Source organism: Saccopteryx leptura, chromosome 3 (assembly GCF_036850995.1).
Source record: "Saccopteryx leptura isolate mSacLep1 chromosome 3, mSacLep1_pri_phased_curated, whole genome shotgun sequence".
Taxonomy (NCBI): Eukaryota; Metazoa; Chordata; class Mammalia; order Chiroptera; family Emballonuridae; genus Saccopteryx; species Saccopteryx leptura.
Window position 1 is genome coordinate 61,138,416 of NC_089505.1, and position 27,714 is coordinate 61,166,129.

Here is a 27,714-nt window from a genome sequence, read left to right on the forward strand (position 1 = left end):
AGACGACTCAAATAAATAAAATTAGAAATGAGAGGGGAGAAATAACAACTGACACAACAGAAATACAAAGGATTGTAAGAAAATACTATGAAGAACTGTATGCCAAAAAACTAGACAACCTAGATGAACTGGACAAATTCCTTGAAACATACAATCTTCCAAAAATCAGTCTGAAAGAATCAGAAAACCTAAACAGACCAATTACAACAAATGATATCGAAACAGTTATCAAAAAACTCCCAACAAAGAAAAGTCCTGGGCCAGATGGCTTCACAAGTGAATTCTACCAACTATTCAAAGAAGAACTAACTCCTATCCTTCTCAAGCTATTTCAAAAAATTCAAGAGGAAGGAAAACTTCCAAGCTCCTTTTATGAGGTGAGCATAATTCTGATTCCAAAACCAGGCAAAGACAACACAAAGAAAGAAAATTATAGGCCAATATCCCTGATGAACTTAGATGCAAAAATCCTCAACAAAATATTAGCAACCCGGATCCAACAATATATGGAAAAAATCATACACCATGATCAAGTGGGATTTATTTTGGGGAGGCAAGGCTGGTACAATATTCTATCAATGTTATTCATCATATAATGAAAGGAAGGAGAAAAACCACATGATAATTTCAATAGATGCAGAAAAAGCATTTGATAAAATCCAGCACCCATTCATGATCAAAACTCTCAGCAAAGTGGGAATACAGGGAACATACCTCAACATGATAAAAGCCATCTATGACAAACCCACAGCCAACATCATACTCAATGGGAAAAAATTAAAATCAATCCCCTTAAGATCAGGAACAAGGCAGGGGTGCCCCCTTTCACCACTCTTATTCAACATAGTCCTGGAAGTCCTAACCACAGCAATCAGACTAGAAGAAGAAATAAAAGGCATTCAAGTTGGAAAAGAAGAAGTAAAACTATCATTATTTGCAGGTGATATGATATTGTATATAGAAAATCCTAAAGTCTCAGTTAAAAAACTACTGGACTTGATAAATGAATTCAGCAAGGTTGCAGAAATCAGAGGCATTTTTATACACCAACAATGAACAATCAGAAAGAGAAATTAAGGAAACAATCCCCTTCACTATTAAAACCAAAAAAATAAAGTACCCAGAAGTACATTTAACCAAGGAGACTAAAGACATGTACTTGGAAAATTATAAAACATTGATAAAAGAAATCAAGGAAGATACAAACAAGTGGAAGCATATACCATGCTCATGGTTAGGAAGAATAAACATCATTAAAATGTCTATATTACCCAAAGTAATTTATAAATTCAATGCACTACCAATTAAAACACCAGTAACATACTTTAAAGATATAGATCACATATTCCAAAAATTTATATGGAACCAAAAGAGAACACAAATAGCCTCAGCAACCTTAAAAAAGAAGAATAAAGGGGGAGGTATCACACTTCCTGATATCAAGCTATACTACAAAGCCATTGTACACAAAACAGCCTGGTACTGGCATAAGAAAAGGAACATAGATCAATGGAACAGAACAGAGAACCCAGAAATAAACCCACAGCTCTATGGACAACTGATATTTGACAAGGGAAGTAAGGAAATACAATGGAGTAAAGACAGCCTCTTTAACAAATGGTGTTGGGAAAATTGGACAGCAACCTGCAAAAAAATGAAACTAGACCACCAACTTACACCATTCACAAAAATAAACTCAAAATGGATAAAAGACTTAAATGTAAGGTGTGAAACCATAAGCATCTTAGAAGAAAACATAGGCAGTAAGCTCTCCGACATCTCTCGCAGCAATATATTTCCTCATTTATCTCCACGGGCAAGGCAAATAAAAGACAGGATAAACAAATGGGACTATATCTAACTAAAAAGCTTTTGCACTGCAAAGACAATAAGAACATAATAAAAAGACAAACTACACAATAGGAGAACATATTTGACAGTATGTCTGATAAGGGGTTAATAACCAAAATTTATAAAGAACTTGTAAATCTCAACACCAGAAAGACAAACAATCCAATCAAAAAATGGGCAAAAGAAATGAGTAGACACTTCTCCAAAGAAGATATACAGATGGCCAATAGGCATATGAAAAAATGCTCAATATCATTAATCATTAGAGAAATGCAAATTAAAACCACAATGAGATATCACCTCACACCAGTTAGAATGGCGCTCATCAACAAAACAACACAGAATAAGTGCTGGTGAGGATATGGAGAAAAGGGAACCCTCCTGCATTGCTGGTGGGAATGCAGACTGGTGCAGCCTCTGTGGAAAACAGTATGGAGTTTCCTCAAAAAATTGAAAATCGAACTGCCTTTTGACCCAGCCATCCCACTTTTAGGAATAAACCCCACGGACACCATAGATCAGTTCAGAAGGAGAAATGCACTCCCATGTTTATAGCAGCATTGTTCACAAAAGTGAAGATCTGGAAACAGCCCAAGTGTCCATCAGAGGACAAGTGGATTAAAAAGCTTTGGTACACATATACTATGGAATACTACTCAGCCATAAGAAATGATGACAACGGATCATTTACAATAACATGGAAGGACCTTGATAACATTATACGGAGTGAAATAAGTAAATTAGAAAAAAACTAAGAACTATATGAACCAATGCATAGATGGGACATAAAAATGAGACTCAGAGACATGGACAAGAATGTGATGGTAACAGGGAGTGGAGTGGAAGGGTGGGGAAGGGGCGAGGAAGGAGAGGGAGGGACTGGGGAAAGGGTAGGGGCACAAAGAAAACCAGATAGAAGGTGACGGAGGACGATTTGACTTTGAGTGAGGGGTATGCAGCATAATCAAAGGTCAAAATAATCTGGAGATGTTTTCTCGGAACATATGCACCCTGATTTATCAATGTCACTGCATTAAAATTAATAAAAATAAGATTTTTAAAAAAAGAACTCACAGAGAGATGGCTCCAATTTCAGTAACGTTAAACAGACACAAAAAAGTCTACACTAAATATTGTTTTTTAAAAATATATGTGAGAGAGGCCTTGGCCGGTTGGCTCAGTGGTAGAGCCTCGGCATGGCATGCGGAAGTCCCGGGTTTGATTCCCGGGCAGGGCACACAGGAGAAGCACCCATCTGCTTCTCCACACCTCCCCCTCTCCTTCCTCTCTGTCTCTCACTTCCCCTCCCGCAACCAAGGCTCCATTGGAGCAAAAAGATGGCCCGGGTGCTGGGGATGGCTTCTTGGATTCTTCCCCAGGCGCTAGAGTGGCTCTGGTCGCGACAGAACGACACCTGGGATGGGCAGAGCATCGCCTCCTGGTGGGCGTGCCGGGTGGATCCCGGTTGGGCGCATGAGGGAGTCTGTCTGACTGCCTCCCTGTTTCCAGCTTCAGAAAAATACAAAAAAACAAACAAACAAAAAAAACAAAAAAGATATGTGAGAGATAGGATGAGGAGGGAGAGAGAAAAGGAGATAATGTGTGTGCATACGTGTGTGTGTGTGTGTGTGTGCATGGCTCTGTGTGTGTGTGTGTGTGTGCCTGTGTGTGGGTATGTGTTGGTTATGGGGAAGAAACAGCTGAGTCATCATCTTCCAAGAGGGAAAAACCTTCGATGAGATAAAGCCTAAAAGAGAAAACACAATTATTAGCCTCAAAGCATGTTACTCACAAATGGCTTTGTAGCCCCCCCCCCAAGGTAGGTGTCATTGTTTGGAGCTGATCTTCTCAGTGTGACCCAGACAGGGAACACAAAACTTCCTGTGATCTACCTGAAAGAAGACACATAGAGACACAGGGCTTACCATGCCAACATCCAGCATCATCACAAATACAAGAAAGACCATCCAACAATGGGGGCAGCATATTGGATTTGCCCACAGTGTGACTGTCAGCTATGAGAGAATAATTTCATATTCCAGACAAAATGCTATTTGAAGTCTCCATGGGATTGTAGGCAATCACATCACAACAATATGCCTCCTCTGGGTCTTACACATTGATTTAGATTTGGCTGAGAAGCCAAAAATTCTTGGTTCTTTTTTCGAATGACAAATGATGGGCACTGACGTGCTCTGTATTTGTTTTGTTTTGTTTTGTTTTGGATATCAGGAACATAGAATTAAAAAAGTATAATCCTTGGTCTGTGAACCAGTTGATAAATGTTTTGCCTGCTTCTTTTGAGAAAGCTATAACTTATTTAACTTCATTTTTATTGATTCTTTTTACTCATGTATTTGGAAGCAGACTCAACTTGCAGCTTCCAAAACTGATCTTCAGTGGCAAGACTGGACATTAGCCTCATTAATGAAGCTGCTGCTGCTTTCTGTATGAAAGAACTGGGAAATGGACATGCTGTATTTATCTCAATCCACAGTCCCTCTGCAGCCTCTGTTGCAACAGTCTTTGTCGCACTAGCCCCATTGTCCTGAGCACCCAGGTATACACAGCTGCATCTCATACAACTACTTACCTCTTCTAAAAGTCACACATGGAATCTGTTGTCAGAGATTCCAAGAATTTCTGTCTTCAGTTTATAGGATGGTTTTTTGTGTGTGTGCTTTCCAAGGGGTTTGAAATCCGGGAAGTAACAGAATTCCAAACAAGATGGTCCCAAAGAGGCCCACACCAACACAAATTATCATTAAAATGGTACAGGTTAATAACAAAGTGAGAATCTTCCAAGCAGTAAGAAAAGATCAGTTAGTTACCTACATAGTAGCAGCTCCCTTAAGACTGTCAGCTGTTTTCTCAACAAAACATATCAAGCTAGAATGGATTGGCATAAAATATTCAATTTGATGAAAAGAAAATCTACAACCAAAACAATTTTACTTAGCTAGGATATCATTTAAAATTAAACAAAAAATAAAGAACTTCCCAGACAAAAACTGTTAAAGAAGTTTATCAATAAACAAATATAACAAGAAATGTTAAAAAGATGGAAGAGGAGGAGGAAGAGGAGAAGGAGAACAGAGGAACATAGATAAGAGAATAAAGTGTCAATAATTATGTATCTATCAATAGTTGATTCAAATATAAATAGCTTAAATGCTCCAATCAAAAGACATATGGTAGCTAAATGGATAAAAAGCAAGATACATATGTATGTTGTCTACAAGATACTCACCTCAGAACCAAAGGTACACACAAACTAAACGTTAAGAGATGAAAAATATTTCATGCAACTGGAAATTTACAAAAAGCTGGAGTAGCAATACTTAGAGCTGACAAAAAAACTTTAAAACAAAGAAGGATGCTACATAATAAAGTGAGAATTCAGTCAAGAGGATAAAACCCATGTAAACATTTATGCACTTAATGTAAAAGCACCTAAATATGTAAAAAAAAAAATCCTGATGGTCATAAAGGGAGAGATCAACAACAATACAGTCATAGTAGGGGATTTTAACACCCCATTGCCATCAACAGATAGATCTTTCGGACAGAAAATTAACAAGAAAACAGTGGCCTTAAATGACACATTAGATCAGCTGGATTTAATTGATAATTTCAGATTGTGTTACCACAGCAGAAGAATATACATTCTTTTCAAGTGCACATAAAATATCTTTTAGTATAGACCACATATTAGAAAAAAAACAAGTTTCAATAAATTTTAAAAAATTGAAATCAAGAACCTTCTCTGACCATATGGGCATAAAACTAGATCAATCACACAAAAACACAAAGACATAGAATGTAAATAACATGTTACAGACAATGCATGAGTTAACAATAAGACAAAGAAACAAATCAAAAGATGCTTTGAAACAAAACTGAAAAAAATAACCTAAAATCTATAGGGCAAAACAAAAGCAGTCCTAAGAAAGAAATTAATAGCATTACAAGTTAACCTCAAGAAATAAGAAAAATCTCAAATGAACACTCTAATTGTACACTTCAAGAAACTTGTAAAAGAACAACATAGAAGGCCCAAATGCAATAAAATAAAGAAAATAATCTAGATTAGTACAAAAATAAATGAAATAGAGTCTAAAAAAATACAAAAGATCAATGAAACCCAGAAGTGGTTCCTTGAAAAGATAAACAAGATTGACAGACTTCTAACCAGACTCATCAGAAGAGAGAGAGGATGCAAATAAATAAAATGAGAAATGAAAGAGGAGAAGTAACAACAGACATCAAAGAAATACAAAGCATTTTTAAAAAGTATTATGTACAACTATAAGCCAACAAATTGGCCAATCTGGATGAAATAGAGAATCCTAAAAAATTACAATCTTCCAAAACCATATCAGGAAGAATCAGAAAATCTGAGTGACAGATTACAGTCAATAAAATTGAAGCAATATTTTAAAAATTCGAAACAAACAAAAGTCCTGAACTAGACAGCTTCACAGGTGGATTTTACCAAACCTTCAAAGAAGAATTAACACTATACTTCTCAAAATATTAAAAATTGCAAAAGAAAGAAGATTCCCAAGCTCATTTTATGAAGCCAGCATTATCCTAATTCCAAAACCACATAGACACTACAGAGAATGAAAATTATAGGCCAATAGCACCAGTGAACATAAATGCTGAAATCCTCAACAAAACATTAGCTAACTGGACTCAGCAATACATTAAGAAGTTCATACACCATAATTAAGTGGGATTTATTCTGGGGATGGAAAATTGCTACATCTGCACATCAATAAACATGATACATCATATTAAAAATGAAATATAGAAAATGTAAGATGGTGATGTAGTTGGCAGATGTTCCAACTGCTACCCCCCAGGACCAAATTAGATTACAACTTAATTTAAGAACAATCATCTTGAAAAGACAACTTTGGACTAAAGGAAGAGAAGTCTATAACCAAGGATAACTGAAGAAGCCACATCGAGAATGGTAGGTAGGGTGGAGACATGAAAAGGACTGCCATGATCCCAGGAGCAAGTGGTGGCTGAGGGTCTGGAGAGACTCTCACTGCAGGAGGGTCACCCTGAGAGGTGTGGGTGCTCAGCCCCAGTACCAGAGCCCCAGAGCCTAGAAGAGGCACCAACACAGCATTTGGCAGGGAAAAGAGAAAGAGACAGATCTCTCGAAGACATAGGCTCTGTCTTAAAGGGCCATGCAAAAAATCTTGTTCACAATCACTTACCTGCGGTTCTGGTGAAGAGCTGAGAAGACTAAAGTTGCGTGAGGAGAGTGTAAATTTGGAGACCCAGGGAGAGACACTGTGGCGGACGGCCCCTGAAATCCCTGTGCTGGGTCATTCTCCAATACAGCAGTAACCATTATTCTTGTGTGGATTGTCCCTCTGTGCAGTATGAGCCTGAAGAAAAGCAACTGCTCTGCTCTCAAGATTCTCTTCTACCCCAATCATACTGATGGGTCATTCTGAGAGGCCAGGAAGCACGGGGCATGTAAGTGACTCAGTTTTATAACAATGAGGCGGGAGCTTTCTCCCACACGCTCCCTACTCTAAGACTGGTGATTCCACCTCACGGGAGACTCAGTAGAAACTATGCAAACAGCAAACAGACCACACCTCTGGGTCTCACCCAGAGGCCACACCCACTGGACTCCTGGTGCCACATTCTACTGAGGTCTGTGAAAAAAGTCTGGATGAATGGACACCTCAGGCCGAGGAACCAAGCCACACCCACCACCCTTCCTAATTCCTTTATTGACACTAGCTTGGTATCTTAAAGAAAGTCTCCTCATACCTGACCCAGCTGAGGAGAGTTCTGCTCTCTGTGATTAGCACTGGCACAGCAGCTCCTGCACATTGGGTAGAGTAAAGCTTTAAAGGCAACCAGCCTGGACACTGGATATCTTGACCTGCTGGGTTAGAGTCCACAGGGGGAAGAGAGAAAGGCTTGGAGCATGGACATTTAACATGTGGGTCCCTGTGAGCTTATTGTTAGATCTCGTTGAGGGGCTTAACCACTTTCTGGGGAGCACAGTCAGCCCAGGAGAGGATTCTCTTTCTTCCTTCCTAGAACCAGAGTCTCACCAGCAGAAACAACTTCTGCAGAAAGGACCGTCAGCCACACTTGGTCTGAACCTGCTGCTCACCTTGTTAAGGAGAAATAAAATTTGAGTATCCAGCAGTGGCTGAGGGATTAAGCTTTGAATTAGGGGTCACAGTTCCCATACTGAGCTTCTGACCAAGAGACCCCTGAGGTAGAAGATACCACTAATATTGTATTCACAACCTCAGCTTCCATAAATCACTAAGTGTACAACCTGTAGAGAGGTTGGTTGGGTGAGGCCAGTCTGAGCCCACACTACATTCTTTCCACAGAAGACTCTGTGGGAACAACAGGCAGTTGCAAGAAGAGGAGGAGAAGCTGAAAAGTGAAGACAAATCTTACAAAGCTTGGGGTTTTTATGGAGCTGCTGTCATTCCTACGCAGAAGGAAGCTGATCCTTATACAAAGTTTGGCTCCTCCCACACTACTCAGAGATGGAAAACACAGACACAAACAGCAAAAAGTAAAGTAGCTGCAGACAGGTAGCCCACAGTGGGTTACAAACAAGAGCTAATGCCAACCCAAGAAGATCTGGAGCCAACACAACTGGTAGTGGGAGGTAAACAGCAACAACCTTCGATTCAGCTATGTACACATAAAGCATGCCCAAAGATAGAGTCTACCAGGCACCAGATACTGTGGAGAATATATATGCCCAACAGGACAGACATTTCACACTGTATAATACAGAAGATCAAGGTTGACCTTTATAGCCAGCCAGCCTGAAGGGATACTTGTACCCATGAAAGGACCAATTGCATGTAATGCTCACATACAACTAGAAAGAAAATAGTACCCTCAGGAAGTATAACTAGAACAAAACAATAGGTGGCCTGGGGGTCAGTACCACCAAGCACATCATCTTCATAAAGACTCCACAAAAACTTCAAAGTCAGACAGCAATATCTAATACACATACAAGATGGGCAGACAGAGAAATGAGACCCAAATGAATCAACAAAAGAAATCCTCAGAAAAAGAACGGAATGAGATGGAAGTAACCAAACTACCAAAATGCAGAGTTTAAAGTAATGATTTGTAGGATGCTCAAGGATATCACATCAACAATGAATGGACATAATGTGCACCTAAATAAAAAGATAGCAATCATAAAAAAGAACATTGAAACCATAAAAAAGAATCTGTCAGAAATGACAAATACAATATCAGAAATGAAGACTGCTCTAGAAGGAATCAACAGAAGTTTGGATGAAGCAGAGGATTGACTCAGTGGTTTAGAGGACAAGATAAATGAAGGCATGGAAGCAGAGAAGCAAAAAGGAAAGAATCTTAGAAAGACTGAGGAAATTCTAAGAGACTTCTGTGACAACAGGAAAAGAACAACATCTGAATCATACAGGTCCCTGCAGGATAAGAGAACAAACAAGGGCTAGAGAACCTGTTTGAAAACATCATAGCTGAAAACTTCCCTAAATTGATGAAAGAAAAAGTCACACAAGTTCAAGAAGCACAGAGAATCCCATTGAAGAGGGATCCAACAAGGCCTAAACCAAGACACATAATAATTAAAGTGCCAAAGTAAAGAGACAAAGAAAAAATACTAAAAGCTGCAAGAGAAAAGCAGTTAATTACCCACAGAAAATCCCCATAAGGATGACATCAGACTTCTCTACAGAAACACTTGAGGCCAGACGGGATTGGCAAGAAATATTCAAAGTGAAACAAAACAAAACCTACAACCAAAACTTCTTTATTCATCAAAGCTATCAATTAAAATTGAAGGAGAAATAACAAACATCGCAGACAAAAAAAGAAAATACTCTCAAGAAATTTATGACAATCAAACCAGCATTACAAGAAATGTTAAGGGGCCTGCTGTAAAAAGAGCAAAGGAAAAAAATCTAGAAAAAGAAGATTGTAGATTTACAGAATAAAATGGCAATAAAAAATACATATCAATAATAACCTTAAATGTAAATGGTTTAAATGCTCCAGTCAAAAGCCGTGGGGTAGCTGTGTGGATAAAAAAATAGGACTCATACATATGCTATCTACAAGAGACCCACCTCAGAACAAAAGATACACACAGACTGAAAGTGAAGTGAGGGGAAAGAATATTTCACACAAATGTTAATGAAAAAAAGAACCGGGTTAGCAATACGTATATCTGATGAAATAGACTTTAAAACAAAGGCTATAGAAAGAGATGAAGAAGGTCATTACTTAATGATAAAGGGAGCAATCCAACAGAAGGGTATATCCATTGTTAATATTTATGTACCTAACACAGGAGTACCTAAATATACAGCACATTTTGATGGACATAAAGAGCAAGATCAACAGCAATATTCTAATAGTAGGGGATTTTAATACCCCACTAACATCAATGAATATATCCTCCAGACAGAAAATTAACAAACGAACAGCAGCCTTAAATGACACACTAAATTAACTGGATTTAATAGATATCTTCAGAACCTTTCACCCCAAACAGCAGAACATACATTCTTTTCAAGTGCTCATGGTACATTCTCTAGGATAGACCACATGTTAGAATACAAAAAAAGTCTCGATAAGTTTAAGAAAATTGAAATCATATCAAGCATTTTCTTTGATCACAATGCCATGAAACTAGAAATCAACTACAATAGAAAAACTGAAAAACATTCAAACACTTAGAGGCTAAATAGCATGTTATTAAATAAAGAATGGATTAACAATAAGATCAAAGAAAAAATCAAAATCTTTCTTTAAAAATATGTAAATGAATATACAACAACTCAAAATTTATGAAACGCGGCAAAAACTGTCCTGAGAGGGAAGTACATAGCATTACATTCATACCACAAGAAGCAAGAAAAAGCTCAGATAAACAACTTAACCCCGCATCTAAAAGAAATAAAATAAGAACAACAAATAAAGCCCAGAGGAAGTGGAAGAAATGAAATAATAAAGATCAGAGTGGAAATAAATGACATAGAAGCTACAAAAATACAAAAGATCAACAAAACCAAGAGCTGTTTCTTTAAAAAAGTAAACAACATTGACAAGCCTTAACCAGGCTCATCAAGAAAAAAAGAGAGAGAATTCAAATAAATAAAATTAGAAATGAAAATGGAGAAGTAACAAATGACACATCAGAAATGCAAAAGATTGTAAGAAAATACTATGAAGATCTATATGCCAAAATATTGGACAACCGAGGTGAAATGGATAAATTCCTAGAAACATACAGTCTTCCAAAACTCAATCTGGAAGAATCAGAAAACCTAAACAACCCGACTACAACAACAAAAATTGAAATAGTTATCTAAAATCTCCAAACAAACAAAAGTCCTGGACCAGATGGCTTCACAGGCAAATTTGACCTAATATTCAAAGAAAAACTAACACCTGTCTTTTTCAAGTTATTTCAAGACATTCAAGGAAATCCAAGATTCTTTTATGAAGCAAGCATTGTCCTCATTCCAAAACCAGGTAAAGATACTACAAAAAAAGAAAAGTATAGGCCAATATCCCTGATGAACAACAGATGTTAAAATTTTCAACAAAATATTAGCAAGCCGATCTAGCAATACATTAAAAATGTCATACATCAAGATCAAGAGGATTTATTCCGGGGAGGCAAGGCTGGTATAATATTTGCAAATCAATCAATGTGATTCATCACATAAACAAAAGGAAGGATAAAAAATCACATGAGTATATCAATAGATGCAGTAAAAACATTTGATAAAATCCAGCACCCATTTATGATCAAAACTATCAGCAAAGTGAAAATACAGGGAACATAACTCAACATAATAAAGGCCATCTATGACAAACCCATACTCAATGGGCAAAAGTTAAAAGAAATCCCCTAAGATCAGGAATAAGGCAGGGGTGCCCTATTTCACCAACTTATTCAACATAATTCTGGACATCCTAGTCAAGGCAATCAGACAAAAAGAAAAAATAAAAGGCACCCAAATTGGAAAAGAAGAAGTAAAACTATCATTATTTTCTGATGACATAATACTGTACACAGAAAACCCTAAAGTCTCAGTCAAAAAAACTACTAGACCTGATAAATAAATTCAGCAAAGTGGCAGGATATAAAATTAATATTGAGAAATCAGTAGCATTTTTATACACCAAGAATAAACAGTCTGAAAGAGAAATTACGGAAACAATCCCCTTCACTATTGCAACAAAAAAATATAGTACCTAAGAGTGAATCTAATTAAGGAGGTAAAAAACTTGCACTCATAAAATCATAAAACATCGAAAAAAGAAATCAAGGAAGATACAAACAAGTGGAAGCATATACAATGTTTATGAACAGGAAGAATAAACATCATTAAAATGTCTATAACTCCAAAGCAACCTATAGATTCATTGCAATTCCTATTAAAATACCAATGGCGTACTTCAAAGATATAGAACAAATATTCCAAAAATTAGTATGGAACCAGAAAAGAACGTGAATAGCCTCAACAATCTTGAAAATGAAGAATAAAGTAGGAGGTATCACACTTTCTGATATCAAGTTATACTAAAAGGCCACTGTAATCAAAACAGCTTGGTACTGGCATAAGGACAGGCATACAGATCAGTGGAACAGAACAGAGAACCCAGAAATAAACCCATGCCTTTATGGTCAATTGATATTTGACAAAAATGTAAGGGCATACATTGGAGTAAAGACAGTCTCTTTAATAAATGGTGTTGGGAAAACTGAACTGGTACTTGCAAAAAATAAAACTAGACCACCAACTTACACCATTTACGAAAATAAACTCAAAATAGATAAAAGACCTAAATATAAGTTGTGAAACACAAACATCTTGAGAGAAAAGATTGGCAGTAAACTCTCCAATAATTTCTTTCATAGCTACATTTTTGCAGATTTATTTACACAGGCAAAAGAAATAAAGACAAAATAAACAAATGGGACTGTATCAAACTAAAAAGCTTTTGCACAGCAAAATACACCATGAATAAAATAAAAAGACAACCCACACAATGGGAGAACTTGTTCGCCAATAAGCCTGATAAGGAGTTAATAACCAAAATTGATAAAGAACGTCTAAAACTCAACACCAGGAAGGTAAATAATCCAATTTAAAAATTGACAAAAGAACTAAATAGATACTTCTCCAAAGAGGACATACAGATGGCCAATAGGCAAATGAAAAAATGTTCAACATTATTAATCATCAGAGAAATGCAAATTAAAGCCACAATCAGAATGGCACTCATTAACAAAACCACACAGAATAAATGCTAGCGAGGGTGTAAAGAAAAGGGACCCTTCTGCACTGCTGGTGGGAATTCAGACTGGTGCAGCCACTATGAAAAGCAGTATGGAGATTCCTCAAAGAATTAAAAATCGAACTGCCTTTTGAACCAGCCATCCCACTTTAGGAAAATATCCTAAGAACACTAAATCATTCATTCAAAAGAAGACATGCACCCCTATGTTTATTGCAGCATTGTTTACAGTAGCCAAGATCTGGAAACAACCTAAGTGTTCATCAGTGAACAAGTGGATTAAAAAGCAGTGGTTGTACCATACACAATGGAATACTACGTGCCCATGAAAAAGAAGGAAATTTTACCTTTTGCAACAGCATGGATGGACCTGGAGATTATTATGCTAAGTGAAATAAGCCAGGCAGAGAAAGACAAGTATGAAATGATCTCACTTATATGTGGAATCTAATGAACAAAGTGAACTGAAACAGAATAGAGGCAGAGGCTGGGTCACAGGGAGCAGAGAGATGGCTGTTAGAGCAGTGGTCCCCAACCTTTTTTGGACCACGGACCGGTTTAATGTCAGAAAATATTTTCACGGACCAACCTTTAGGGTGGGACGGATAAATGTATCATGTGACCAAGACAAGCGTCAAGAGTGAGTCTTAGACAGATGTAACAGAGGGAATCTGGTCATTTTTTTAAAATAAAACATCATTCAGACTTAAATATAAATAAAACAAAAATAATGTGTATGTTATTTATTCTTTCTCTGCGAACCGGCATCAAATGGCCCATGCACCAGTACCAATCCGCAGCCCGGGGGGTGGGGACCACTGTGTTAGAGGGAAGGGGATTGAGGGGATGAGATCAGAGAAGGTGAAGGGATTATTGAAATTATATACACATAACACATAGATACAGATAACAGGACAGCGTGTCCCAGAGGAAAGGGGAAGAGGGAGTTAGGGGGAGGGCAGCAAAGAGGATGCAATGAGGGCAAAGGAGGTGGTGGCAAGGGAGTTACACTGAGTGGGACACTTGGATCCATGTTATCACAATAAATTTTAATTAATAAAAAATTTTAATAAAATGGAATAAGGCAGGTCTGTGTAGCATAAGACAAGTGCACGGGGATCTGAGTGCTCAGAGAACATAAGGCCTCCAGGTGTACGTCTGGGGGAAAGCACAGACTCTCTCAGGTGTCAGATAAGTATCAGGGTTTGGTCATGGGAAACACATAAGCCTGGGAGTCAGAGACCACACCACACTCCTGGTTCCTCACTGACTGATGACTGCCTGGCCAATCAGGGGCCATATCTTCCAGCTGCACAGAACTCCATCACTCAACTGAAATAAGTTTCTATGAGGCACCATTTCAAGGACCTACCTGAGACGGGTTCTAGCAGAAATAACACGTAGGGACCAATGGCAAGTTGGCAATCAGTTGATTACTCAGGAATATGACAAAGAGGTGGGTCATGTCTTCCCGGGTGAGTGTGACTGACATGAGCACAGTGAGCCAATAAGTGACAGAACAGAGCCCAAGGAGTGGGCTAGAAAAGAGCAGGGGCCAGGAGGAGCTGACTGTGGCAGCAGAACTGTGTTCTCTCTCTTTGGGCACAGAGTCATTCTCCCTGTGCTGAGGACAGGTGAGATCTCCTGCAAATGCAGACAGGGAGGGGAGGGACGGCCAGAGAGGAGATGGATGGGCTGAAATTCTGGCCCCGTGAGTGACTTGTGTTTGGTGGTTATGAGATAGAAATTTGGAAAGAAGTAAAAATTCTTGATTATTTCAAAATTATTATTCATACTAAGGGTATAAGAGCAATTGCAGGAAAGAATATTTCTCTGGAGAGCAGAAAAGCATCTGAGACATGGGTCTAATTCTTTGGAGGGACAGGGAGTCTGTCCTATGTGGCCAGAATTACAGGAAGTCTACATACAATTCCAATCTTTGAAGAGATTTTGAATTATTTATTCATTCATTCATTCATTCATTCATTCATTCAATCACCATTTATTTCTTCCTATTTCATCAAAAACAACTGAGTGTCTGTTACATGTTGTCCCTGAGCTGGTTGCAGGTGGAGAGTGGGGAGTGGGAAGCAAAGTCCTTTTTATGTCCAATGGGAGTGACAGCCCCACATCAGAAAAAAAGAAGTGATTTCATATTTTTTAAGATGATGTTTTTTTTTAAAAAAAGTACTTTATTCATTTTAGGGAGGAGAGAGAGAGAGAAAGAGAAAAAGAAAGAGGCAAGGAACAGAAAGCATCAGCTCCCGTATGTGCCTTGAGCAGGCAAGCCCAGGGTTTCAAACCAGCAACCTCAGCTTTCCAGGTTGATGTTTTATCCACTGTGCCACCACAGGTGAGGCACAAAGCAGTGACTCAAGTCCAGGGCAGGGAGGTGTAGATCGGCCCCCGGAGCAGAAGGCCTCGGCCTTCCCAGCACCGACTCTGATTGTTACTGCAGGAAATTTGATTCTGGAGTAAAAACAGAGTAATTCTCCATTTGCTGTCTCTCCCCAGACCAGAATCTCTCCCTTGAGCTGGGGACACCTAAGGAGAAAGGATCTGATTCTGTGGTTGACCTAAAGATACAGACACCTAAGAAAGCCCCCAGGGTGGAGGAGAGAACAAGGCTATGGCTGCAGACAGGTCTCAGGTGTCTCTGATCAGCTGCTCATGGTCTGTGTGACTGTTCTTTAGAGAGTATAGCTCCCTGTGCCTCAGGTTTTCCTCAGTGAAGAAGGATAAATATTTGGCATCCAGGTTGTTGGTAATATTAACCATAAAATATTCACAGTGTATGACTTAAATCTTGGGGTAGGGGAGCTGCTCAAATAAGGAGCATGTTATTGACTCCAAGAGAAACTTCCCTGAGCAGATCCTTGATGGAGAAGAAGCTGCTGGAAGCATCTTTTCTTCTCAGTTTCTTCCTGGGTCCGCGGAACTTTCTCTGGATTCCCCTAAGGCCAGCTAATAATGTGCCGTAGTGTAGTCAGCGTTGATAAAGATGAATTCTTTAAAAATGATGCTGGGATAGTGTGTGCAAGGAAACAGAAGGGTCCCCTCACTGCTGGTGACGAGTGTGTTCACAGAACTTCAATGGCTTACCCCATGTTTACTTAGTTTTTAGCCCAATATGCAACAAAATGATATTACAGTCTCACTGTGATGCACTGGGCAGGTGCAGCTCCCCATGGGAAATACCGTCAGAAACGATCAGTGACTCTCATTGTGCAGAAACAGACAAACCCAGGCTGTGGTACATTCCACAGAAAAAGAGGAAAGTGACTTTCACAGGGAACCAAAGTGTAGGCACGTCTAGTTTGATGGGGACCACAGATGGCAAAGGCAGCCATGCCCCAGGATTGCCTCCCTGACCAAAAACAGAATCAGTATAAAGGATGTTATTGAAATAATGAAGGAAAATTGAAAATGGAGTGTATATTCGACCGTACTGTAGCAATGTAAATTCCTGGGGTGTCATACTGGTCTCGGGGCAGCATGAGGATTTTATTCTTTATTCTTAAGAGGTACCTGCTGATGCACTTAGCAATAAGAGTCATAGTGTCTACAACTTGGGTTTAAATTTTAAAAATATTTTTAAATTGTGTGTGCAAACACAGTAAAATGTTAACAGTTCATGAATGTGACTAGACGAGTGTTCTTGCAGCTATTTGGTAGGTTAAATTTTTTAAAATAAAAACATTAGGGAGCAAAAAGAAATAATGCTTTGAAGACATGTGGGTATGAACCTTCTTGACCCTCAAGAGCTCTCCTGTGTGGACAGAGCCCTGTGTTGCACCTCCCCCACGATTTAGAGATGAGAAGACAGATGGGGACAGTCACTGCCCAGGGTGGTTAGGGCAGTGACAGAGGCAGGGGCTGGACTGGGGAAACCTCAAGGAGAAGTACTTATTCCTCTGGTCATTAAGGAAGGTTGGGGTAGAGAGGGGGAAATGTGTTTGCTGGACATAAATATGGAAGCAACCCCACAGAAATGTTAAAGAGGTCTGACTTTGTCATCTGTAGATAAATCTTGAGAGCAAATTCTGACATGACCCATATCTGGTGAATGCAGCCTCCAGTCCAGAAGAAGAAAGTGGAAGAAATCAGCCAAACTGTGAACTACCAGAACTGACTTAGAGGCCTTGGCAAGATCTGTCTCTCAGTGTCTGGCTCCTGATCTCCATGGGAGCAAGGATTGTTGCCACTGTTGCTCCCAAGGACAAGAAGAGAAAAGAAAGAAAAGGAAAGGACCCAGACTTGCAGTGCTGGGTGAATGTCTTAGGGTTCTTAACAATGCACTCTATAGCATTGATGAGGAGAGGTAGTGTTTATCATTGTTAGTAATCCTGTTCTTGCTATAAAGTTGGTATTCTTAGAAATGCACAGAAGATCCTCATGCAGGGGTAGCAGTTAGGAACTGATCCTTGAAGGTAAATCTGTCTCCAGATCTAGTGTGAGCGCTGGGTCCTGCCCAGATGCTTTTGGCCAGCTGGCATGGGCTGAGAACACCTCACAGTGCCTTTACTCAGTGGGATCTCTAGACACTCAGCTTCACGCTTTCCACTCAGAGGCACGATTTTGGCCTATGACTGACTAGAATGCGGGTGCAAAACAGTGGTGTTCTTTCATGGCAGGTGCAACTCTGTGGTGCAATATGTCAGATTGATTTTAGCCAAAACACCTCCTTTCTTAGTCTTCCTGTCCACCCTACCTCCTTTCCTCACTCACTTCTCTTGAAAATGCTCCCTCAAGAAAACACTTGATGAAGAAGCTCTGTCTCCAGTTCTGCTTCCAGGACATCCATCCCAAGAAAAGCACTTCCTAGCTGTGTGCAATGTATTAGAAATTCTCGTTTCTACAACAAATACCTCATCAAATTAAGTTTCTGGGGTTTCATTAGCCTAGAGAGCTAAATATTAGTAAGGGAAGGAAGCAGAAGGAATCAGATGTTGAGCATAATAAACTAGGGAAGAGGGAATCAAATATTAACATTAATAAAACTGGGAAGGCTGCTTTAGTAACAAGTCCCAGCATTCCATTTACTGAGAAGCTATAGCATTTGCCCAGGGGATTGCCTTGCTAAAAGGATTAACACCCCTTTCTGTCTCTTGTAGGGAGGAGGACAGTTTTTCAACCTCCTCAGGGTACAACCAGTCCATTTGCAGACTATGGGGAAGGTGCTTCTGTGCTTCCACTTTAGGGAATGTGCAGTGGAAGCCAAGATGACACCCACAGAGGCCATCAATCCTAGAAGAAGAATCTGATTGGTTAGTGCTAGGAACCAACACAAGCCCACAATAGATTAAGAAGTTAATTGGTTAGTTTAAGGAATAAAATCAAAGTTGAGAAAAGACCTTCCCTTTTCCTTCCTGCCTTGAAAACACTTACGCACCCTGTTGGCTTGTGGGCTCTCTAAGAAGCCATGTAGCTCTAATGGCTGCCTGGGGCCCAGAAGCAGCATGGGGTCTAAGTGGGGCTCCAGATGTTGGCCTCAGTGCAGCATCAGCCTGGGTGCAACCAAAAAGTTTATACTGGTCAGATAGGGACAGGGACAAACTGTATTGGAATTCCTGAATATTGGTCTTTGCACTGGACTTAATGAGGACAACATTGGACTTTTTCTATGATTCAATGAACAGAAATGAGACACTGGGAACCTGCAGACAGCCTTCATTTCAGCCCTGAATACATCTTACCACAAAAGCTTCAAAACCCCCGTACATGAGTCCTTTGGAATGCTTTTCCTGAGACTCCATAAAAGAAGACCATTTTTACCACAACAGTTTAACATGATAGAAATTTATTTCTCACTTACAACATGCCAACTTGGTGGACAATTTTGTGAGGTGGAGGTGTGGTCTGTTTTACTCACACTTTCAGGGACTGAGGCTGATGGAGTCTGTGCCATCTTTTTTGTATGGCTCCAAGGTCACCCTTGATGGCCACATAGATAGGAGGAAAGGCACGCCTGCTTTTATATCACTCGGGGTCAGAAGTGACACTAGTCATTTTTGCCACATTCTGTTGGTATGAAATAGTCACAAGGTCTAGCTACAGGGAAGCATGGCTGGAAAGTGTAGGTCTTGCTGGGCCGTCACCACTTAGTAAGAGCTCTAACCCTGAAAGGAGCATGGGTCTTTGGAAAGTAGTTATATCTGCCACATTGTTGACCTTGGGTAACTTATTTTCTTTTGGGGAGCTTAGTTTCCTTACCTATAAATATGAATGATTAGTAGAATCCCCTCATCATTGTGGTCATGAATCAATGACTTGAAACATGCAAAGTGTGGACTAGGACTAAGACAGACTAAGGACTCAGAATATCAACTTTTTTTTTATCATTCGTTGAGAACCCATTTTGGATAATATCAATGTAATCCTCACCACCATCCATGACATGCAGATAATCATTACACCTGCCTTACAGAGAAACAGGATAAAATTCAGAGAGGGGAAGTGAATGAGTTGTGGCCCCACAAGTAGAGAGCAACAGAATCAGGCTGAGTAGCCAACAGAAATGTACACCAAGAACTGTCAAACTTTTTACTAAGAAACCCCAAACCAACCTTTGCATTTGACAATTGAAAGAGGAAGAGCTCCCAGGACGGTTACCTTAGCCCCCCGATTTCCCTCCCTGGCCGGGCCTCTGCCAGCCTTATCACTCTTATCCTCCACCACTCTCCCTCTTAGCCCCTACAGTCCAGCACTTGCTTGCTTTCTAACCCTCACATACACCAAGTTTGATCCCACCTCAGGGCCTTTGCATCTGCTCTCACCTAACCCTAGAATACCCCTGCCACCTGTCTCTCATGACAGGCTTTTTCTTTTCACTTTGCTTGCAGCTCAAAGGTGACCTCCTCCTCAGGCAGGCCCTCCCTGATCCCAGTTCAGTCACTTACATTCACATGACTTGTCCAACACCCAGCACCATTTAAGATTTGTTTGTGCTCACGTATTTGTTTATTATCTTTTCTTTCTCATTAGTCTGTGAGCGCAACAAAGCATGGCTCTCCTTCTGTGGTTCTTCTGTATCCCCAGTGACGAGGACAGTGCCTGGCACAAAGTCTAGCCTCCGTACGTATTTGTTGACTAAAAGAAGACATTTAGTGGGTGACCTGTGACCCTATGTGCCTCTTTGTCAATCTTCTTTCCCTTCTACCTCCAGGGACCCTGTTTCAGGCCATGCACGACTTCAGAGGGCACCACTCACACACAACTCTGTGACTCATTGGGGAGGTGACAGCATTTCAAGAGTGCACAACATATATAAATCTAGTGATGGCTCTGTTGCCATGTTTCCCTCCTCTTCATTCATTAATTCATCCATTCATCCATTCACTCAATCAGTAAATATCTACTGAACACTCATGATACACAATGCTAATGATGCAGACAGTGGAGATAAAACACCTCTGTGCCAGTGTGGCAAATTTGGAAGTTACAAACAAAATAAAAATAAAATGTATATCAATGTCAAAATCTAAACGTCATTTTGATGTAAATATTTATTTTGCTTTCTCCTCTATTGTTGTTCTCACCCTTTCTTTTCACCTTTTGAGCCTCTGTAGTCTCTGACAAATGCCCCTGGTCCTCTCCTGTCTCCCTCCTATCCCATGGGCTAAGCTGGTTTGCACACTCCTGCAAAGCTGATTGTAAAATATTTAGACATTTGGGAATCTGGTTGTTAAACTGTTGATAGCTTCAAATACAGAGGTAGCAGGAATACTGGCACCATAGTAATAGCCCAACCTTATGAAGCAAGAGTTGTTGATGCTGTTTTATTGAAAACTCATTTTCTAGCATTTTACTGTTCCCACCTGTTTCTAGCAGAGAAACTTTGCTTTATCAAGGAATACTTGAGGTCTCCCAGTGCTAGGCAGCCTCCCCCTGTCATACCTTAGCTCTCTCCTGGGCAGCAGGAATGAAAGACTCTAAGCTAATGCTGTGCTGACAGAGGAGAGACAGAACAAGGAGAAGGAGTGAAAAAAGCATGAGAAAAGGTCATAAAAAAAGGCATAAAAATGAAAACAAGAGGGGAATGAAAGAGAAAGAAAGGAGAAGTAGGAATCTGTTGGGGACTGATGTTAGAGTAACAAAATCTTGGGAACCAGCCAAGACTCACCACGCAGTGTCCTCACAGGCGGTTGGGCCATCTCCCGACCTGGGGCCAGGAGGTGGTCAAGCTGCCATGAGAAATGAGAAATGGCCATCCTGAACCATGAAGAGGATGGTGTGGGGACCCATAGAGGAGACTGAGAGGAACGTAGGCTGTATGTGGACCAAAGGGGGTGATGGTCAGGATGCTCCAGCTTTTAACTGTTGAGATCTCTGGGGCCTGAATCCCGGGTCTTAGGGAGGAGGGACGCATGGAGTCTTTGGTCTGATGGAAGAGGAAGGACTCAGGTTTCTCAGCCTTTAAGCTAGTTGGACTAAGGGAGCGGCCTCAGTGTCCTTTTGCAAGGATGTCTATTCCCCACCCCTTTCCTGTCTGCCTTGGGTAAGAGCAGCTATAAAAGGGCTCAGTTTCATGGGGGACAAAAAGAAAAAGCAAAAGAGTTCTATTTGCCTTGACCATGATACCAGCACTGCTGACAGCCGTCCTGGGCCTCACCCTGCAGGTGCCCCATGAGTGAGCACACCAACATGGGGTGGATTTCCCGGGAAGGTGAGCCAAGACAAATTTGCTGTTTCTGTCTCAGGGGTGCAGGCCCTGACCTGTGAGTGGGGAACCCTGAAGTCTGTGAAGAACACAACAGAACTGCCCTTGCACTGGACGGCTGGCAGAGAGGTCTGCAGGGATGGCCAGGGTTGCCAAGACACGCTGATGCTCATTGAGAATGGTGAGAAGGGACCCAAGATCCCATCCCTGACCCCCATCCTCACCTGAGCAGATATCCCTTCCCTGACCAGTCCTGCCAGATTTCTCTGTGGAGAACCAGAGACACCTCTTCTTAGAGCAGGAGCTGTCCCTCCCACCAGCAGGTGCACGCCCTCAGGTGCCCAGTACCCTCTTCTCCAGACTCTTAACACAGTCATACATTTCCTCTAGGACACTGGAGATTTGATCCTCACCTGGTCTCTTTCTCTGTCACTTAGGACCCTGAGTGCTTCTAGTAATCAGCAAGGGCTGTACCCAGAGGAAGGATCAAGAGACCCAGGTCACCATACACAGGGCATGGCCTCTACATCATCTCCTACACCCATGTGTGTCACCACAAGGATCTCTGCAATAACTTGTCCAGCACCCTAACTCTCGGGACTCTGCCTACACTGCAGGTGCCGACAAGTAAGGAGAGGAGGAAAGGAGAGGAGAGGGGTATGGGAGGATGGATCACAGAGGGACTGTTCATTTAGACCCTTTCTGTCCCCTGGCCTGTCCACACTGCCCAGGGCTCCCTCTCCTTGCACAGCTCTGCTAACAGTGTGGCTGCAAACTGGACTGACTGCTCTGTTGAGTTCAAACCCCACCTCAGACTCTGGCGATGGATCAAACCTGGCCCATGCTCCTTTTTCTGTACAGCTGAGCTTGGCTCACTCATGTTTCACTTAGTGTTTATCACATCCCAGGATGGGGTTTCAGTAGTTAGTGCAGGACACACACAGAGGAGGCAAAGATTTCTTTTTCTTTTTCTTTTCCTTTTCCTTTTTTTTTTTTTAAGAAAAAAAGAGAAATGTCAGTTTTTTGTTCCACTTGTTCAGGCATCCATTGGTTTTATGCTTGTATGTGTGCTGACTGGGGATTGAACTCACAACCTTGGTGTATTGGGATGATACTTTTGCCAACTGAGCAACCCAGCAGGGCCTGAGACATACTTTCTAAGATCAGTTTTCTCATGGATTCCACCCCTGCAGATATTCACCACAGAGAAGGACCAATCTGACGGAGTAACTCAGCAGAGGGAGACAAGTCTTAGTCCAGCCCCTGGTCCCCACTCCATGAGGTGAAACTGAGAAAGACGCTTCAGGGCTCCATCAGGACCTGGTCTGAGGAATCCTCACAGTGAAGTGAAGCTTGAGCAACCCCTCCCCTGACCTCTGTCCCAGGGATCCTGACTCCTAATACCCCGGGAACCTGAGACAGGTTGGGTTTGGTCTATTGGGAAAGGCTGACTGATACCAAGGTTTCCCAAGTGCCAAAGTCACAAACTCCTGAACTGGTCACAAGCCAGGCCTCAGCCCCCAGGAACCACATCTGGCCAGGGATGGAGCCTGGTCTTTCACCTGATACTGGGTTCGGTGTGGAGAGCTCAATGGACCAGGTCACCAGGCCATTTGTGGACTACCCTAGGGGCCTTAGCAGAGTGTGGAGGATGGTCAGCATCCCCAGGTCGAAACACGAAAGAGCAGTTCCAGCAGCTTCCTGCCCACCAAGGATCAGGCCTGGGGATTCTGTCTGCAGTCGATCAAAGACAAATGCCTCTTATTTGAGCAGCTCTTGTACCCAGAAACTTAAGTCACTGCTGTGAATATTTTATGGTTAGTATACTGACAACCCAGAAACCAAATGGTCATCTTTTTTTACTGAGAGGAAATTGAGGCACAAGGTGATACTGCCGCTAAAGGAAAGTCACACAGGCCAAGAGCAGCTGGTCAGTCTGTAGCCATAGTCTTGTTCCCTCCTTCACCCTATGCGGCTTATTTGGTGACTGTGGATCCCTGGACCAACCATTGGTTCAGACAGTTTTTATTTTTTTATTTTTTTTTATTTTTTTTAATAAATTTTTATTAATGATAATGGGATGACATTAATAAATCAGGGTACATATATTCAAAGAAAACATGTCTAGGTTATTTTGTCATTAAATTATGTTGCATACCCCTCGCCCAAAGTCAGATTGTCCTCCGCCTCCCTCTATCTAGTTCTCTGTGCCCCTCCCCCTCCCCCTAACTCTCTCCCTCCCTCCCTCCCATGTCCTCCCTCCCCCCACCCCTGGTAACCACCACACTCTTGTCCATGTCTCTTAGTCTCGTTTTTATATTCCACCAATGTATGGAATCATGTAGTTCTTGTTTTTTTCTGATTTACTTATTTCACTCCGTATAATGTTATCAAGATCCCAACATTTTGCTGTAAATGATCTGATGTCATCATTTCTTATGGCTGAGTAGTATTCCATAGTGTATATGTGCCACATCTTCTTTATCCAGTCTTCTATTGAAGGGCTTTTTGGTTGTTTCCATGTCTTGGCCACTGTGAACAGTGCTGCAATGAACATGGGGCTACATGTGTCTTTATGTATCAATGTTTCTGAGATTTTGGGGTATATACCCAGTAGAGGGATTGCTGGGTCATAAGGTAGTTCTATTTGCAGTTTTTGAGGAACCACCATACTTTCCTCCATAATGGTTGTACTACTTTACAGTCCCACCAAAAGAGGATGAGAGTTCCCTTTTCTCTGCAGCCTCTCCAACATTTGCTATTACCCGTCTTGTTGATAATAGCTAATCTAACAGGGGTGAGGTGGTATCTCATTGTAGTTTTGATTTGCATTTCTCTAATAACTAATGAAGCTGAGCATCTTTTCATATATCTGTTGGCCATTTGTATCTCTTCCTGGGAGAAGTGTCTGTTCATGTCCTCTTCCCATTTTTTTATTGGATTGTTTGTTTGTTTGTTGTTGAGTTTTATGAGTTCTTTGTAAATTTTGGATATTAGGCCCTTATCTGAGCTGTTGTTTGAAAATATCATTTCCCATTTAGTTGGCTGTCTGTTTATTTTTATATCAGTTTCTCTTGCTGAGCAAAAACTTTTTATTCTGATGTAGTCCCATTCATTTATCTTTGCCTTCACTTCTCTTGCCATTGGAGTCAAGTTCATAAAATGTTCTTTAAAACCCAGGTCCATGACTTTAGTACCTATGTCTTCTTCTATGTACTTTATTGTTTCAGGTCTTATATTTAGGTCTTTGATCCATTTTGAATTAATTTTAGTACACGGGGACATGCTGTAGTCGAGTTTCATTCTTTTGCATGTGGCTTTCCAGTTTTCCCAACACCATTTGTTGAAGAGGCTTTCTTTTCTCCATTGTGTGTTGTTGGCCCCTTTATCAAAGATTATTTGACCATATATATGTGGTTTTATTTCTGGGCTTTCTATTCTGTTCCATTGGTCTGAGTGTCTATTTTTCTGCCAATACCATGCTGTTTTGATTATCGTGGCCCTATAATATAGTTTAAAGTCAGGTATTGTAATGCCCCCACTTCATTCTTTTTCCTTAGGATTGTTTTGGCTATTCGGGGTTTTTATAGTTCCATATAAATCTGATGATTTTTTGTTCCATTTCTTTAAAAAATCTCATAGGAATTTTGATGGGAATTGCATTAAATTTATATATTGCTTTGGGTAATATGGCCATTTTAATTATATTTATTCTTCCTATCCAAGAACAAGGAATATTTTTCCATCTCATTGTGTCTTTTTCTATTTCTCTTAATAATGCCTTGTAGTTTTCGTTATATAGTTCCTTTACATTCTTTGTTATGTTTATTCCTAGGTATTTTATTTTTTTTGTTGCAATCGTGAAGGGGATTATTTTTTTGAGTTCGTTTTCTAATATTTCATTGTTGGCATATAGAAAGGCTATGGACTTTTGTATGTTAATTTTGTATCCTGTGACCTTACTGTATTGGTTTATTGTTTCTAATAATCTTTTTGTGGAGTCCTTCGGGTTTTCGATGTATAGGATCATATCATCAGCAAAAAGTGATACCTTTACTTCTTCTTTTCCGATATGGATGCCTTTTATTTCTTTGTCTTGTCTGATTGCTCTGGCCAGAACTTCTAGCACCACGTTAAATAAGAGTGGAGAGAGTGGACAACCCTGTCTTGTTCCTGATTTAAGGTAGAAAGTCCTCAGTTTTATGCCGTTTAATATGATGTTGGCTGATGGTTTATCATATATGGCCTTTATCATGTTGAGATATTTTCCTTCTATACCCATTTTGTTGAGAGTCTTAAACATAAAATTGTGTTATATTTTATCAAAAGCCTTTTCTGCATCTATTGATAAGATCATATGGTTTTTGTTCTTTGTTTTGTTGATATGATGTATTACGTTAACCGTTTTGCGTATGTTGAACCATCCTTGAGATTCTGGGATGAATCCCACTTGATCATGATGTATTATTTTTTTAATATGTTGTTGTATTCGGTTTGCCAGTATTTTGTTTAGTATTTTAGCATCTGTATTCATTAGAGATATTGGTCTGTAGTTTTCTTTCTTTGTGCCATCCTTGCCAGGTTTTGGTATGAGGGTTATGTTGGCCTCATAAAATGTGTTTGGAAGTATTGCTTCTTCTTCAATTTTTTGGAAGACTTTGAGTAGAATAGGAACCAAGTCTTCTTTGAATGTTTGATAGAATTCACTAGTATAACCGTCTGGGCCTGGACTTTTATTTTTGGGGAGGTTTTTAATAGTTTTTTCTATTTCCTCCCTGCTGATTGGTCTGTTTAGTCTTTCCGCTTCTTCATGACTCAGTCTAGGAAGGTTGTATTGTTCTAGGAATTTATCCATTTCTTCTAGATTGTTGTATTTGGTGGCATATAATTTTTCATAGTATTCTACAATAATTCTTTGTATATCTATGATGTCTGTGGTGATCTCTCCTCTTTCATTTTGGATTTTATTTATTTGAGTCCTGTGTCTTTTTTCCTTGGTGAGTCTTGCCAAGGGTTTGTCAATTTTGTTGATCTTTTCAAAGAACCAGCTCCTTGTTTTATTGATTTTTTTCTATAGTTTTTCTGTTCTCTATTTCATTTATTTCTGCTCTGATTTTTATTATCTCCTTTCTTCGGCTGGTTTTGGGTTGTCTTGTTCTTCTTTTTCTAGTTCCTTAAGGTGTGAAGTTAAGTGGTTTACTTCGGCTCTCTCTTGTTTGTTCATATAGGCCTGAAGTGATATGAACTTTCCTCTTATTACTGCTTTTGCTGCATCCCAGAGATTCTGATATGTCGTATTTTCATTTTCATTTGTCAGTATATATCTTTTGATCGCTGCGCTTATTTCTTCTTTGACCCATTCATTTTTTAGAAGTATGTTGTTTAGTTTCCACATTTTTGTGGGTTTTTCCCCCTCTTTTTTGCAGTTGAATTCTAGTTTCAAGGCTTTATGATCAGAAAATATACTTGGTACAATTTCAATTTTTCTAAATTTGCTGATATTGTCTTTGTGGCCCAACATATGGTCAATTCTTGAGAATGTTCCATGTACACTAGAGAAAAATGTATACTCTGTCGCTTTGGGATGAAGTGTCCTGTAGATGTCTATCATATCCAGGTGTTCTAGTATTTCGTTTAAGGCCACTATATCTTTATTGATTCTCTGTTTGGATGACCGATCTAGAGCCGTCAGCGGTGTATTGAGGTCTCCAAGTATGATTGTATTTTTGTTAGTTTTTGTTTTAAGGTCAATAAGTAGCTGTCTTATATATTTTGGTGCTCCTTGGTTTGGTGCATATATATTAAGGACTGTTATGTCTTCTTGATTCAACTTCCCCTTAATCATTATGAAATGACCATTTTTGTCTCTGAGTACTTTT